Below are 12,910 nucleotides of genomic sequence, written 5' to 3'. Positions count from 1 at the left end.
TACTAAAGTCATGGAGGTCATGAGGGTTCAGTCACACTAGCTTCCTAGGGACAGAAACAGGTGGAAAGCTTAGGGATGGACCAGGGAGAAGTCTCACTGCAGCCTCAGTGAGCACTGTCAGATACGGGTGTCCTCCAAATGAAACTTTCCTCTTCAGCTCAGGCGTGTACTAGGAGTCCTCTCTCTAGACACAGCTGGGCTCACTCATGTTACCTGAACACAACCTGGCACTCCAGTGTCACACAGAGACTGGCTCTGATAGATATACTCTGAACATGGACCAGGGGCTCACACTCCCTCAGTGTTTTGATGAACAGCACAACCCCATTTTACCCCTGGGCCATGTGAACAACACTCATCAGGGTCAGTACAGGTGCTACAGTGGACACAGCCTCTCCTATGTGTGGTAAACCTACAGTGCCCCTCTGGGCAACCAGATTGCAGGTGAAGAGCTCTGCCCTGTTCCGTGTCCTAATTGTCATCTCACAATTCTGGGCTAAGGGTCACGCTGGTGGTGATGTGATCCAGGAGAGGGTCCTGGAGCAGAAACTGAGGTCTAGGGACAGGGAATAAATAGGGAAAAGTTTTGGGCATGGAAATGAAAGAGACCACCCAGAGGAACTGGGAAGAGATGACACGGGGCACAGGCAAAGTTTCTGGAGAAGGATTTTGTCCTTCAACTCAGGGTCAAAGGTATGTGGAAAGGGGGTCACTCTCTATACATAACAACATTCCTCTCTCCAGGAATGTACACGAAACCCTCCTTCTCAGCCCAGCTAGGACCCTCAGTGCCCTGGAGAGGGAACGTGACTGACCTTGCAGTGTGGCTCTGAGATCTGGTTTGACACCTTCCACCTGCACAGGGAGGGGTCATGGGATCCTCCCAGCACATTTGTCCACAGGACACATCTGCACCCTCCCAGGCCACCTTCACCATCAGTGCTGTGAGCTCACAACCAGACCTACATGTGCTATAGTTCACACAGCATCTCCCCTACCTGCTGTCACACCCCAGTGACACCTGAGAAGTTGTGGTCTCAGATTAGAAGCCCAAGCCCATGCTCATTGAGGGAGCAGAACTTCAGCTCACAACCTGTTCCAGGATAGACAAGGGCTAAGATGAGAAAGAAGGAGAAAGAGTCAGGTCATCAACAGGGAGAAGACAATTACACAAAAAGATGGTGAACAGGAGGAGTCACACACCCATACCATGCCTTACCACACCTGTTCGTCCAGTCCATGCAGGGTGTGTGCAGGAGAAAGACTGCAGAGTGTGAAGGAAGGGTAGACCTTTGGGGAATAGAAATGGGACTAAAAAATGACATGAGGAAGCAGTCCCAGTCCCACGTCTTCCTCCTGTCCCCGTTTCATGCAGTAATTGGGGTCTGCAGACCCCCACCCCATTGGCAAATGTAATATTTATTGAATAACAAAGTTTCTTATATCAGCCATGTCTCTCCAGACCCCGAGCAGTATTTCCCACTTCATTCCTCAACATTTCAAACAGGTACATAAGCGATGTCTTTCAAAGGACTTGGTGGGACAGGTGGGGATGAAGGGAGGGGGCCTCGTGTTTCAAGCAGCACTGAGGTCACTAGTGCCCATTGTGGTCAGTGTGAGAGGAAATGCAGGAAGGGAGGGTGCCCAGCTCAGACAGGGAGAAAGGAGCTGACACCACATCTGCCTCTGTCCGTGGTGCTGATTCCAGGGTCCTGAGAGTCATCCTGGCTCCTATGGAACTAGGCCCACATATGAAGATTGAGTAAAGGTGGGCTTTTATTCAACAGGGTAACATTGGTCAACCAGAGTACACAGATTTAGAGAAGACATCTCCACATCATTTGGACAGAGATTATACTGTATACCCATCACTCAAAGTCAAATCATCCTCCTTGATCCTATATTTTGTTTCTCTGTATGCCCCTCTCCCACCCCCTCCCTGTTCTCCCTTTTTAGTATGTTTTCATGTATCAAATTTTAATCAATTTCTGGATGTATATCCATTTGAAGAAACACTTGCCTAATGAGACAGTCCCCTCTGTTTTTTTTTGCAAGAGAACAAGAAACTTATTTACTTTTCACATTTTGATCTGCAGCCCCTACAGTCACCAATTACTGTAAATGGTGTGAGGAAGGATGCATGTCCACTTTGTTCCACAGACTCACCCAACTGGTCCAGCATCATGAGCTAAAAAATCCATGCTCTCCCCACTGCACTGAGAGCACATGTTCTTCTGTTTCTGGTGGCTCCACACATGTGGACTGGTCTGGACCCTTCTCTCATTGGGCCAGGCATCCCTGCTTTTCTATTTCTCAAACCTCCAAAATCTCCATCTAACACTATAATACTTCGTCTCATTTCCTCTATGTCTCAGGCAAGAAAGAGTCACATCACATTTGTGGGGTGAGTTTTTCTCACTGTGGTAAAAATAACAAAAGTAGGACCAAGAGAGGAAGTATTTTGTTTGAGTTTTCTTCAAACATTCCAGTGGCAGTGCCACAATTCCTATCTAATGTGTGTGTGTGTGTGTGAGTGTGCGCACGCATGCATGTGTGGGTGTTATCAGATCCACCAACTTCGTAAGTTCTGAGATCTATGCTCTCACTTTTTTCTTTTTTCTTTTTTTCTTTATATATAATTTCATTTTTTTAATGGGGTGACATCAATAAATCAGGATACATATATTCAAAGATAACAAGTCCAGGTTATCTTGTCGTTCAATTATGTTGCATACCCATCACCCAAAGCCAGATTGTCCTCTGTCACCTTCTGTCTAGTTTTCTTTGTGCCCCTCCCCCTCCCCATTCCCTCTCCCTTTTCCCCCTCCCCCCCCCCCCCCCCGTAACCACCACACTCTTATCAATGTCTCTTAGTTTCACTTTTATGTCCCACCTACGTATGGAATAATGCAGTTCCTGGTTTTTTCTGATTTATTTATTTCGCTTCGTATCATGTTATCAAGATCCCACCATTTTGCTGTAAATGTTCCGATGTCATCATTTCTTATGGCTGAGTAGTATTCCATAGTGTATATGTGCCACATCTTCTTTATCCCGTCATCTATTGATGGGCTTTTTGGTTGTTTCCATGTCCTGGCCACTGTGAACAATGCTGCAATAAACATGGGGCTGCATGTGTCTTTACGTATCAATGTTTCTGAGTTTTTGGGATATATACCCAGTAGAGGGATTGCTGGGTCATAAGGTAGTTCTATTTTCAGTTTTTTGAGGAACCACCATACTTTCTTCCATAATGGTTGTACTACTTTACATTCCCACCAACAGTGTATGAGGGTTCCTTTTTCTCCACAGCCTCTCCAACATTTGCTATTACCTGTCTTGCTAATAATAGCTAATCTAACAGGTGTGAGGTGGTATCTCATTGCAGTTTTGATTTGCATTTCTCTAATAGCTAAAGAAGATGAGCATCTTTTCATATATCTGTTGGCCATTTGTATTTCTTCCTGGGAGAAGTGTCTGTTCATGTCCTCTTCCCATTTTTTTTTATATATATATATTTTTTTCATTTTTCTGAAGCTGGAAACGGGGATAGACAGTCAGACAGACTCCCGCATGCGCCCGACCGGGATCCACCCGGCACGCCCACCAGGGGCGGTGCTCTGCCCCCCAGGGGGCGATGCTCTGCCCATCCTGGGCGTCGCCATATTGCGACCAGAGCCACTCCAGCGCCTGAGGCAGAGGCCACAGAGCCATGCCCAGCGCCTGGGCCATCTTTGCTCCAATGGAGCCTTGGCTGCGGGAGGGGAAGAGAGAGACAGAGAGGAAAGCGCGGCGGAGGGGTGGAGAAGCAAATGGGCGCTTCTCCTATGTGCCCTGGCCGGGAATCGAACCCGGGTCCTCCGCACGCTAGGCCGACGCTCTACCGCTGAGCCAACCGGCCAGGGCCTCTTCCCATTTTTTTATTGGATTGTTTGTTTGTTTGTTGTTGAGTTTTATGAGTTCTTTGTATATTTTGGATATTAGGCCCTTATCTGAGCTGTTGTTTGAAAATATCATTTCCCATTTAGTTGGCTTTCTGTTTATTTTGTTATCAGTTTCTCTTGCTGAGCAAAAACTTCTTAGTCTGATGTAGTCCCATTCATTAATTTTTGCCTTCACTTCTCTTGCCTGTGGAGTCAAATTCATAAAATGCTCTTTAAAACCCAGGTCCATGAGTTTAGTATCTATGTCTTCTTCTATGTACTTAATTGTTTCAGGTCTTATGTTTAGATCTTTGATCCATTTTGAGTTAATTTTAGTACAGGGGGACAAACTGTAGTCCAGTTTCATTCTTTTGCATGTGGCTTTCCAGTTTTCCCAGCACCATTTATTGAAGAGGCTTTTTTTTCTCCATTGTGTGTTGTTGGCCCCTTTATCAAAAATTATTTGACTATATATATGTGGTTTTATTTCTGGACTTTCTATTCTGTTCCATTGGTCTGAGTGTCTATTTTTCTGCCAATACCATGCTGTTTTGATTGTCGTGCTCCTATAATATAGTTTGAAGTCAGGTATTGTAATGCCTCTAGCTTCATTCTTTTTCTTTAGAATTGCTTTGGCTATTCGGGTTTTTTTATAGTTCCATATAAATCTGATGATTTTTTGCTCTATTTCTTTCAAAAATGTCATTCGAATTTTGATGGGAATTGCATTAAATTTGTATATTTCTTTGGGTAATATAGCCATCTTGATTATATTTATTCTTCCTAACCAAGAACAAGGTATATTCTTCCATCTCATTATATCTTTTTCGATTTCCCTTAATAATGGTTTATAGTTTTCATTACATAAGTCCTTTACATTCTTTGTTATGTTTATTCCTAGGTATTTTATTTTTTTTTGTTGCAATCGTGAAGGGGATTATTCTTTTGAGTTCCTTCTCAGTTGTTTCATTGTTGGCATATAGAAAGGCTATTGACTTCTGTATGTTAATTTTGTATCCTGCGACCTTACTGTATTGGCTTATTGTTTCTAGTAGTCTTTTTGTGGATTCTTTGGGGTTTTCGATGTATAGGATCATATCATCTGCAAAAAGTGATACCTTTACTTCTTCTTTTCCGATATGGATGCCTTTTATTTCTTTGTCTTGTCTGATTGCTCTGGCTAGAACCTCTAGTACCACATTAAATAAGAGTGGACAACCCTATCTTGTTCCTGATTTAAGGGGGAAAGCCTTCAGTTTAGTGCCATTTAATATGATGTTAGCTGATGGTTTATCATATATGGCCTTTATCATGTTGAAATATTTTCCTTCTATACCCATTTTGTTGAGAGTCTTAAACATAAAATTGTGTTGTATTTTATCAAAAGCCTTTTCTGCATCTATTGATAAGATCATGTGGTTTTTGTTCTTTGTTTTGTTGATATGGTGTATTACGTTAACCGTTTTACGTATGTTGAACCATCCTTGAGATTCTGGGATGAATCCCACTTGATCATGATGTATTATTTTTTTAATATGTTGTTGTATTCGATTTGCTAGTATTTTGTTTAGTATTTTAGCGTCTGTATTCATTAGAGATATTGGTCTGTAGTTTTCTTTTTTTGTGCCATCCTTGCCTGGTTTTGGTATGAGGGTTATGTTGGCCTCATAAAATGTGTTTGGAAGTATTGCTTCTTCTTCAATTTTTTGGAAGACTTTCAGTAGAATAGGAACCAAGTCTTTGAATGTTTGATAAAATTCGCTGGTATAGCCGTCAGGGCCTGGACTTTTATTTTTGGGGAGGTTTTTAATGGTTTTTTCTATTTCTTCTCTACTGATAGGTCTGTTTAGGCTTTCTGCTTCTTCTTGACTAAGTCTAGGAAGGTTGTATTGTTCTAGGAATTTATCCATTTCTTCTAGGTTGTTGAATTTAGTGGCATAAAGTTTTTCATAGTGTTCTACAATAATTCTTTGTATATATATGGTGTCCGTGATGATTTCTCCTCTTTCATTTTGGATTTTGTTTATATGAGTTCTTTCTCTTTTTTCTTGGTAAGTCTTGCCAAGGGTTTGTCAATTTTGTTGATCTTTGCAAAGAACCAGCTCCTTGTTCTATTAATTTTTTCTATAGTTTTTCTGTTCTCTATTTCATTTATTTCTGCTCTGATATTTATTATCTCCTTTCTTCGGCTGGTTTTGGGTTGTCTTTGTTCTTCTTTTTCTAGTTCCTTAAGGTGTGAAGTTAAGTGGTTCACTTGGGCTCTCTCTTGTTTGTTCATATATGCCTGAAGTGATATGAACTTCCCTCTTATCACTGCTTTTGCTGCATCCCATATATTCTGATATGTCGTATTGTCATTTTGATTAGTCTGTATATATCTTTTGATCTCTGCACTTATTTCTTCTTTGACCCATTCATTTTTTAAAAGTGTGTTGTTTAGTTTCCACATTTTTGTGGGATTTTTTCCCTCTTTTTTGCAGTTGAATTCTAGTTTCAAGGCTTTATGATCAGAAAATATGCTTGGTACAACTTCGATTTTTCTGAATTTGCTAATGTTGCTTTTGTGGCCCAACATATGGTCAATTCTTGAGAATGATCCATGTACACTGGAGAAAAATATATACTCAGTCACTTTGGGATGAAATGTCCTGTAGATGTTTATCATATCCAGGTGCTCTAGTGTTTTGTTTAAGGCCACTATGTCTTTGTTCATTCTCTGTTTGGATGACCGATCTAGAGCCGTCAGTGATGTATTGAGGTCTCCAAGTATGATTGTATTTTTGTCAGTTTTTGTTTTAAGGTCAATAAGTAGCTGTCTTATATATTTTGGTGCTCCTTGGTTTGGTGCATATATATTAAGAATTGTTATGTCTTCTTGATTCAGTGTCCCCTTAGCCATTATGAAATGGCCATTTTTGTCTCTGAGTACTTTTGCTGTCTTGTATTCAGCATTATCAGATATGAGTATTGCTACGCCTGCTTTTTTTTGGATGTTATTTGCTTAGAGTAATGTTTTCCAGCCTTTCACTTTGAATTTGTTTTTATCCTTGTTACTTAGATGAGTTTCCTGTAGGCAGCATACAGTTGGATTTTCTTTTTTAATCCATTCTGCTACTCTGTGCCTTTTTATTGGTGAGTTTAATCCGTTTACATTTAGTGTAATTATTGACACTTGTGAGTTCCCTATTGCCATTTTATAGATTGCTTTCTGTTAGTTTTGTGTCTTGTTTGAGCCTTCTCTTTCGTTTTTCTATCTTTTGTTTTTATTTGGTTGTATTCCATACATCTTTCCTCTGTTGCTATCTTTTTTATCTCATGTGCTTCTGTGGTGGTTTTTTCAATGGCGGTTACCTTTAAGTAATGAAAAGGGTTCCTACCCTGTTCATTGTGGTGAACTATTTTGTGAGTACTTTTGCACTCCGTCTTCCTTTGCTACTGTTAATCTCCATCTTCTCCCCCCCCCCTTTCTTTTTGTTGTTGTCATAGTTTAAATTTGGTTTTATTGTGTTCTTCTTGGAGCTTTTACTTGTGGCTTTGTTTTTTTTGTTCTTTGTATCTGATTGGAGAACCCCCTTTAGTAATTCCTGGAGTGGGGGTTTTCTGATGATAAATTCCCTCATCTTTTCTGTATCTGTGAATGTTTTTATTTCTCTTTCATTTTTGAAGGATAGCTTTGATGGGTATAATATTTGTGCCTGAAAGTTCTTCTCTTTCAGGACTTTAAATATTGGGGTCCACTCTCTTCTAGCTTGTAGAGTTTCTGCTGAGAAATCTCATGATAATATAATGGGCCTTCCTTTATATGTTATATTCTTCTTTTCCCTGGCTGCCTTGAGAATTTTTCCTTTGCCGTTGGTTTGTGCCAATTTCATTATGATATCCCTTGGAGTAGGTTTGTTGGGGTTAAGAAAACTCGGAGTTCTGTTTGCTTCTTGAACTTGAGGCTTTAGTTCTTTCCACAGGCTTCGGAAGTTCTCATCTATTATTTGTTTGAGTATGTTCTCCATTCCATTTTCTCTCTCTTCTCCCTCTGATATACCTATTATTCTTATGTTATTCTTTTTGATGGAGTCCGATAATTCTTGTAGGCCTATCTCATTTTTTAAAATTTTTGAATCTCTTTCTTCTTCTCTCTGTTGTGCCTCAAGTTGCTTGTCTTCTATTTCACTAATCCTCTCTTCTATCTGACCTCTTCTATTAGCTAAGCTTGTTACTTCGTTTTTCAGCTCGTGAATTGAGTTTTTCATCTCTGTTTGATTTGTTTTTATAGTTTCAATTTCCTTGGACATATATTCTTTGTGTTCATTGAGGTGTTTTCTGAGCTCCCTAAATTGCCTTTCTGTGATTTCTTGTATATCTCTGAGGATTTTTAGGATTTCTATCTTGAATTATCTGTCATTTAGCTCCAAGGTTTCCAATATATTAAATTTTTTCTCCATAGATTTTTCCTCATTTTTCTGTGTTACCTCTTTCTTTTGTATCCATGATATTTGATTTTCTCTTCCTTAATGGCATCTGAGGGTGGTTTTGTTGATAGTATTAATGAGATTTAATAAAGAATAAAAAGTTAAAAATATATAAAATCAAAAAGAGTTGTTTTTTTAAAAAAATTAATAATAAAATAAAGAAAAATAAAATAAAATAAAAAAAAAATTTTAAAAAGGGAAATTATTCCCCCCCTCCTTTTTTCCTCTCCTCTCCTCTCCCCTCCTTCTTGAGAAAATCTTGTGGTGAACTGTGAATTATAACAAACTATGCCTGTAATGGATGGCCTGAATTGGGGAAAAGTAATAAAGGGGCAAAAAAAGAAAGAAAAAAAAGAAAGAAAAAAGAAGGGGGTATGGATCCACAAAAAGCAAATAAGGAAAAAATTTTGGTCAAGAATAAAATGATTTGCTTTTAGGTGTTGGTTGACTAAGAGTTATGATGAGAAGAATAAGAGGGAAACAGAAAAATGGGGGGACAAATTTAAAATTACTATTGTATTTAGTGGAACAAGAACTAGATAAAATGGAGAGCCAGGGATGGAAGCACTGCTAGTGAGTTAAAAAGGTGAAGTAAAAACCCCCCAAAATGCCACAAACATAAGTTTGTGTCCCAGATAAGATAATTTGTTTGTTATTGAGGTTTGAATGAGAGGAGATGCAAAGGAGTAAGTAAGAAACTAATATAGAGGGAGAAAAGAAAGAGAGAGAGAAAAAAAGAGGGAACCACTAAAAGAAGAAAAAAGAGGAGAGATATATATAGAGAGAGAGTTAAAGGTTTTGGAGTGCAACCCTCATAGAGAGAAAGGAAGAGGAAAGAAAATATAATGGGAGATGTAACACTTATGAGTAGTGTAGTTCAAGGAGAGGAGAGAGTAAGACCGGCAGAGAGTTAATCAGCCAAATTGGAGGAGGAAAAAAAAAATCAAGAATGAAGATCAGAGAAACAAACGAACAAATATAATAAAATGGGATAGGTTATAAAGTCTGCAGATTATTCTTGATTTTGAGAGGTTATCTTCTTGCTTTTTCTTTTCTCTCCCTCTTCCTGGTTGGTGACTCTGTACCCCAGATTCTGCCCCTTTGGCATGCTCAGGTAGAGGTTTGCAGTTGATAAGACTCTATGGCGATGTCATGTATTGTGCTTTAGTCTCGTTGGCAGTCAAGGCTCATTAGCATTTATAGGCTCCAACAGTGAGAGAGTCCATGTTCCTGGAGCCTTTCTCCTAGTCTTTCCTTCCTCAATTAGTAGCCTGATAATCCAGCTATGGGGTTGCTGCTGCCTCTGCCTGGATAGTAAGAGGCTCAAAGAGCTGGAGACTCCCCACTCTATTTCCACTCAGCACAGGGCTCTGGGTAAGGCTCAGTCAGTCAGAGCTGCTAGCATAATCAGGCGGGGTTTCTGCCCACTCAAAGACCTCTGGCTCTGCCACTCTGTCCGGTAACACAGGCAGGCGCCCACTCCTGAGGTGCTGGGAGGAGTCTCTCGCTCACTATCTGTGCGCGCAGACCAGGATGTCAGGCCGGAAGTCTCACCCTCTGAGTGAAACCTCCAACCGCATGGAAAAGTTCCAGCATTTGAATTGGCTCTTGCTCCGTCCCCGTGTGTGGCTTTTGCAAGGCGCTGGGGTGGCCAGAGATTCCGCTTTGGCCCACACAAAGGCCCCTGACTCTGCCTCTCTATGGGATAACACGGGCGCGCACTGCCAAGGCACTTGGAGGAATCTCTCACTCCCTATCTGCGCGCGCAGACCAGGATATCAGGCCGGCCGCGTTTCCCTCTGAGTGAAACTCCCACCAGCACAGAAAAGTTCCACCATTGGAATTAGTTCTTGCTCTCTCCTGTGCGCGGCTTTCCCAGGGCACTGGGGCTGCCCAGAGATTCCTCTTTTGGCCTACACAAAGGCCTCTGACTCTGCCTCTCCGTGGGACAACACGGGCGTCCACTCCCGGGGCTTTGGAAGGAATCTCTCGCCCACTATCTGCGCGCACCGACCACGGGATCCGGGAAAATGGCTGCCCCACTTGTCTTTCTTTGGGTTTGGTGTGAGTGTTAGCTTGTATTGCCCGGGTTGCCACAGGAACAGTTTTTCCTCGGCTTGGATCTCCGTGCCACAGCCTGGTTTGGCCATTTGTGCCATGGCCTGGATCTATTCACCCCCTTTGCCCGCCTCAGTTTCTATATTCACAGTTCCCAGAGAAAGCTGCCCTGTTTAGGTTAGTGAGGAAGGCGGAGCATTTCTTACTCCCTATTTCCTTCGGGGTTTGATGATATATTTAGACAATTTTTCGCTCGACCATACCTTCGGGTGTATTGCGAAACATCTGGAGGCTCCAAGGATAGGTTTTTCTGTTTCTGGTTGAAGATCTTATTGAGTTTTGGGGGAGATTTATTGGTATCACTTCCTACCCCGCCATTACTCTGCCATCATCTCCTCACTTTTTTCTTTAATTCACACTGCACGTATGAATCTAACTTTAATTTCAAATCTGTCTATATATATTTGCCAAAATCCTTCCTTGGTTCTCACGGTCTTCAGGGTAAATCCAAACATTTCTTTCTGAACTCAAGGTTGTTCATGATCATTCAGATGGGACCCTCCAACCTCAGTTCTCACTACTGCCTCTTCTTTTTTCACTTCTGCTTCTTGGAAGCAGACTGGTGCATTTACCCTGCAAACACACACACACACAAACTGAGCTATTATTTACATTCATGCTTCCACATATCTTTATTTTACAGCCATTTAGACTTTGCAAATCTCCTCCAAAATCCACAGACAAAAACAAGAAATAGACATAACACAGATTATTTCTTCTTTTTGCTCTTCTCAAATGTGTCTGTGACTGCTAAGGGGTATGTAAGGATTATGTGGTAAAGCCATGTAAGCCATTTGTATGACATAGTGTGGCACACAATATTTGGGCCCAATTACTGTTTATATTTAATTTTTGAGCTCCAATATTGCATTTCTGGAATCTATTTTTGCATGTATCAGATGATCTTTATTTTCTCTGAAATGAAAAGCAGGGAGGCAGAGAGACAGACTCTGGCATGTGCCAACCAGGATCCACCCAGCATGTCCACTTGGGGTTGATGCTATGCCCATCTGGGCTGTTGCTCCATTGCAACCAGAGCTATTCTAGTGCCTGAGGTGGAGGCCATAGATCCAGCCACAGGACCCTGGACTGCTTTGCGTTAATGGAGTCTTGGCTGAGGAGGGAATGATAGAGATATTTAGAAAATTTTTTTTTTGGAGTGACATTGATAAATAAGTGTACATAGGTCTAGCCTTGGCTGGATAGATTAATTGGTTAGAGCACTGTCCCAAAGCTCAGAGGTTTCCAGTTCAATGCCTGGTCAGGGCACATACAGGCACAGATTGACGTTCCTGTTTCTCTCTTTCTCCTTTCCTCTTTTTATCTTTAAAATCAATAAAATAAATACTAAAAAAAAGAAAAAATAAAAGAGAGAGAAAGAGAGAGTACATAGGTTTTAGGGAATCTTTATCCATTTAGCCATCCATGAACACCCAGGGTGCTTCCATATTCTGGTTATTGTACATAACACTATAATAAACATAGAGATGCATACACCTTTTCAAATTAGTGTTTTCATTTACTTGGCATAAATACTCCAATTAAATAAATTTAAAAACTCATTTCCCCAGCTACACGAGCCAAAACTCAAGTACTCAGAAGGTACAAGTCACTGCTGATTATCATTAACACAAATCAAATGCACAACATTATCATGCTGGTAGTAACAAGCTGAATTTCCCCATGGAATGACTTATCACCTCTTAAATTTATAAAAATTTCTGCCATTTATAGTTTCACTCAAACCCTGAGACCACCACCTCCTGCATGTACATTTTATTTTTGATATACACTGTCTTCCTTCAAGAAACCAAACATGCATTCTCAGCCCACAATATACCTGGGAATGTTGGCCTCTGTTGAGCTATTATGATCTTTATATTTTTACTTTTTAATCGAATCTCTATCTACACAAACAACCTATAAACTGTTACATACAAAAAACTGTCACTCAGCTTTGATAATAAGGACCAGATATTTCTCTACAGGGAAAATCCCTAGATTTATTGACTATTTCAGTGCAGACAAAATTCTATCACTGGCATCTTGATCTCGTGGTCTTAGTTACTTCTGTTCCAGCAAAGTGAGTGATTTATCTCCACAGCCTAACATGCTGATTTAGAATTGCTGGCTCTGCACTGGTCCATCACACCTGGACCATGAACTTCATAAAACAGGAGTATGTATAGTCTCTGATCTTCTATGATTCACCACACTTCTGCCTGTGACCATTTCTGGTGGGTCCTCTCTGGGGTGTGTGGGAACCAGATGAGAACAATTGACATCATGGTCATGGTACACCCAGCATGTTCCAGCCACAGAGACACAGTGAGTATTTTTTCTCTCTGAGGACCATTGCACTCAACTTTACCAATTCAAATATGGAAGTCTTTTAAGAGACCA

At 40.8% G+C, this 12,910-nt stretch overlaps 2 pseudogenes; both read left to right on the top strand.

Annotated features, from left to right (window-relative positions):
- The window catches only part of LOC136398234 (leukocyte immunoglobulin-like receptor subfamily A member 5), a 62,722-nt pseudogene that overhangs the window by 32,117 nt on the left and 17,695 nt on the right, over positions 1–12,910 (top strand).
- Positions 207–1,107, top strand: LOC136397183 (leukocyte immunoglobulin-like receptor subfamily A member 2; annotated as a pseudogene).

This window comes from Saccopteryx leptura, chromosome 3 (genome assembly GCF_036850995.1).
Source record: "Saccopteryx leptura isolate mSacLep1 chromosome 3, mSacLep1_pri_phased_curated, whole genome shotgun sequence".
Taxonomy (NCBI): Eukaryota; Metazoa; Chordata; class Mammalia; order Chiroptera; family Emballonuridae; genus Saccopteryx; species Saccopteryx leptura.
Note: the sequence above shows the minus strand (reverse complement) of the source record. Positions and strands in the feature narration are given on the sequence as shown.